The following is a 4,614-nucleotide window of genomic DNA, read 5'->3' as shown; positions in this document are numbered from 1 at the left end:
TGAAGTCTTAGCCAGGAATAAAAGTCAGAGTCAGACATCAAAAATTTCTAAACCGATATAGGATCTAGATAGTAGATCTCGGTTTAGAACCGAAGCTTTACTTTCTAGGTCTAGATAGATCGAGAGTCCATCGTTAGTCTAGATCTATTCTAGACCTAATTTTGATACATGAATGCTGTTGCGCAGCACTGAGTCTCGTTGGACTAGATCTATACTTTCTTACAAATAGATCTAGACCTAGTGCATGAGATTATGAAATTATGTTAAAATCAAATGAAATAAGATTCGGAAATAAACAGATCCAGATTTTTTTTTTTTGGGGGGGGGGGCAGACATGTGAAAAAATTTAGAGAAACCTAAAATTCAGAAAGCGAGGGCCAAAAGCGACCAATATTACCTAGGGCCGTTTTGTGCATTTTCTAAAGTAAAATTGAAGGATGTCATGCAATTCTCTTTTTGATGAAGGTTTTTACATTTCAGCTCTTACCCAAACCCCTCCCCCTATACATACGGCCATGAAAAAGATCACTTCTTAGTATTGTTCTCTCTTTTCTTTCACAAACAGGTTGAGTTTGAAGAACAAGAAAAACAGTAGAGGTCTACCTATATGGTTCAAGATGATGATCATAAGTGCATGCATCATTTGCAGATTCTCATCCAGGTATAAAACTTAAACTAACCCATACAAAATTACAGATACATTACATGCAGTGAATGTTAACCCTGTTTACATTAAATAAAAATAATCCGAGCCACAAAGAGGTAGGATCTGTAATGAATATACACTTCTTAAGTATACAGGCTCTCGAGTCTAAAATAGAACCAATGCCAAAAGTTATGTACCTTGGGCAAATTTATAAAATAAGGTCATGTCTTTGATCTACTAGTAATTAAATGGCCTTTTTGTTTCCTATTTGTTTATAAATAAAGCAATATTTATTTTTCATATTTTACAAAATTCATTTTGTTAATTCTTTAGTGTGATATTCATATTTCATATTTGTAGATTTACGATTTTTAAAAAATCTTGTTATTTTACATTTTGTCCAATAGGATGATGCAGTTTTACAATTTCCATGGAGGTGATTGATGATGATAAATAATTGGTGAAGTAGGCCTAATAGAACAGCGACTAGACCACAAAGAGAAATACAACCTACAGCAGTTATATGAGTGAGTTAATTAGTGAATATTTTTAATAATGGAGGTTGTTCACATTTTTTTGGCAACAAATAGACCTGCCTTTGAAAACCCCATTTCAATTTTGTTTTTAGATCAAAATATTCTGTGCAACAAAACATATCAACTTTAATTCTGACTATTTATATAATTTACATATGTTGATTCATATATTCATATTTATGAGAAATCTCTGACATTTTTTCATAGAGTACATGTAGTTATAAATGGAGAGTGGTATGTAAACTGCATAGAACAGGTTTAAGTGATATGCTTTATAGAAGTACAAGTTTATAATTAGTAGAAGTAAGATTTCCTGTTATGTGTTGAAGAAACATATATATGTATAGTCTCACTTTTCTTAAAACATTTGTTTTATAAATCACGACAATTTTGATTTAAATTCATTGATTTTCTTTCTCTTTTTTTTTTCAATCTGCAGGACTGGTGTAACAGATGTTTTCATTCAAGAAATCCAACATTTCAACATTGAAGAGTCTGAGTTAGGAACCACTTGATGAAGATGGAAAAGTTTTTTTTTTCCAAGTCCAATTTTTCAAAAAAACAAACAAAATTATTATCACAACCCCAAATTCATGACGTATGAAATTTCTTGTTGATTTTCATTAAAACTGGTTGCAAAAGGAGAAGCTATAAACATACAAATAGGAGCGGCGGAGTGAAGTTGAAAGTGGGGCATAGGGAAAATGCTGTATTATGTGAAATTTTTAAGAAGTTGCGAGCGAGCATAATTTTGACATTTTTAAAAAGAAAATCTAAAATATTCAGAATGATATATTTCACCCTTTTCTTTCCTTATCTCTTTTTTTTCTTTTTTTTTGGGGGGGGGGTCAAGAGTCCTTCAAGCCCCCCCCCCCCCCCTCCATCTGTACGAAACTGATTATATACCCCCACTCATGAATTATTAAACTTAATGCACAAAGGATTTCCTTCATAAGTATATTATCGAAATGAGAATATTGTTTTCTTGTTTCAAAGGGCAATCGTCATGGTGACCATAAAACGGGTCCTTCTCAGGTGAAAGGGGCACAGAACAAGTTCTTTAGGAGCACTTTTCTTGGGTAAAAGGGGGCAGTGATTCGAGAAAAGGCACTTACAAAAAGGCGAGGGGGCACTCTTTAACACATGAAACGGGCCCTCAGATGAAAGGGCACAGAATACGTTCCGGGGGGGGGGGCATTTTTGGGGTAAAGAAAATTGCATACAAGGAAGAGCACTTGGTAACACCTAAAACGGGTTCTCGTCAGGTGAAAGGGACACAGTACACGTTCGTGAGGGGGCATTTTTCTTGCATAAAAAGGCACTTTTCAGTGCTTCAAGAAGTAGGGGGAACTGTGCCCCCCCCCTCCCCAGGATCGCTGCCCCAGCATACAAAAAAAAAATCTTTTGGTTCAAAGTATTAACATACGCTTAAGAAAAAGGTAAAGCTTAATCCTCTGATAATGTGATATTTTTTAATGGCTAATAATAAAATTCACTACTAACCAGAGAATTCCTTTATGTCTTTCATTTATGTTCATATAGTATTTTACAGAGCTAAAATGAAAGGGATTTGGAATTTGCAAAATTCAAAATGAGATGAAGATCGAGAGAGGGAAAGAGTGATGAGAAGTTGGTTGAAAAGAGATGAGAAAGAAATGGAGGGGCACATATGAAGAGATAATTTAGAGGGGGGTGGTAAGAGAGCTAGTATGTGTGCAGTAGGAACGAAAGGGGTGGAAGAGAAATAAGACGAGATTTATGGAAACCAGGAGACAGGTAAGAAGTGGGAAAAGAAAAAGGAAATATATGAAGAGTTTAGTTGCAAAAGGGGTTAGGGCCACTTTGGACCATTCCGAGAAAAAACATGTTTTATTCTCACTTATTGCAATATTCTTATGAGAAACTAAATTGTCATGATGTACTACTCTATCATGTGAACAGTGAACATAAAATTGGGTATAAAAGAAATCTACCCGTCTTCAATTTTTTTCTATATACTTAAAAAAATATCATTGTGTACCTAACCCCTTTTGCAAGTAAATTGAAGTGAATCCAGTCTCTTTTGATTAAAAAAGTGATTTTTTTTTTGCCACTTCCATTCACGTTTTCATTTGAATTTCAAATTTTCTTTGGTATCATCAGAGTGACTGAAAATTTAGAGGTTTAGAGACAGAAAACAATAAAATATATGAAAAATGGACCTTACCCCTTTTGACAAATGAGTTCTTCAGAAGTTTAGTTGCAAAAGGGGTTAGGTCCACTCCAAGAAAATAATTTTTTTTTTAAATTCTCCCATATTGCAATATTCTTATGCGAAACTGAATTTTCATGATACCCTACCATGAGAACATAAAATTGGGTATAAAAGAAATCTACTTGTCTTCATATTTTTTAAGATATTATTTTCCAAAAAAAGTATGTGTGGACCTAACCCCTTTTGCAACTAAACTGAAATGGACCTAACCCCTTTTGAAAAAAGGTGATTTTTCTTTGCCATATTAGTTCACTTTTTAATACGAATTTCAACTTGTCTATGGTATCATCTTATATAGCTACTAAAAATCTATACATTAAGACATAAAAATCAAGTTTGATGAAAAATGGACCCAACCCCTTTTGAAAATGAGCTCTACATATGTAGGAGAAAGGCGGCACAAAAGAATTTTGAGTGGGAAAATGATTAAATGGAAAAAAAAAAAACAGAGTAAGAAATGCTGGAGAATAAAGGGGACAGGAAACGTATTAAACATGATAAATTGGGGCCCGTTTCATCATGAGTTACAAGTATGGTAACTACGATGGTATAACCAACCAATCATAATCAAGGTTACCACGGTAATCACAATTATAGCGATGTTTAAATAGCTGTAATTCATTATGAAACGGACGCCAGATGAAGAAAGAACGCACGGGGATCCATGAAGATTTTTTTTTTGCTTCTCGAAATTTGTTTCTAACAAGAAATGTACTCTTTTTTTTCAGTAACCATAGTCTCAACCAGTGAAAATTACCATGTTTTGCTCCCACCCCCACCCCCCCCCAAAAAAAAAAAAAAAAATTGGGGTCAGTACAACAGCCCCCTTTGATCTTTCCGCGGCCTCTGCCGGCTATAATTTAGAGTCGAGATTCTTTACATTTGTTAAAAACTAAGATTGCTGTATATCTTAACATGTGACAATTTAGGGATGGCAAAAGCACTAGAGACCTCTTTACCTAATCACGACTTGATCTACTCTTCCCTTTTGGAATTAGCAAAGGCCTATAAGACGCAATACAAACAATGTTTTGTTTTTAAGTGATATCGCTTGTGAGATCGTTACTTTATAGAGCGCAACGTATCGTCTCAGATTTGCGCTTGCTTGATTCGCTGAATCCTTCGCGTCACGAGCGCGTAACAAAATGAATACATTAATGAACTTGCCAAGTTGACCT

At 34.5% G+C, this 4,614-nt stretch overlaps 1 long non-coding RNA gene across 1 annotated transcript; it reads left to right on the top strand.

Moving 5' to 3' along the window:
- The first annotated feature begins 570 nt into the window (after nt 1–570).
- Nucleotides 571–1,948, top strand: LOC135157777 (uncharacterized). The gene is made up of 3 exons (XR_010296750.1): nt 571–661; nt 1,054–1,173; nt 1,622–1,948. It is a non-coding gene; the product is annotated as an uncharacterized LOC135157777 (long non-coding RNA).
- Nucleotides 1,949–4,614: the final 2,666 nt, after the last annotated feature.

The sequence above is a fragment of the Lytechinus pictus genome, unplaced genomic scaffold (assembly GCF_037042905.1).
Source record: "Lytechinus pictus isolate F3 Inbred unplaced genomic scaffold, Lp3.0 scaffold_20, whole genome shotgun sequence".
In the NCBI taxonomy this organism is placed as follows: domain Eukaryota; kingdom Metazoa; phylum Echinodermata; class Echinoidea; order Temnopleuroida; family Toxopneustidae; genus Lytechinus; species Lytechinus pictus.
Note: the sequence above shows the minus strand (reverse complement) of the source record. Positions and strands in the feature narration are given on the sequence as shown.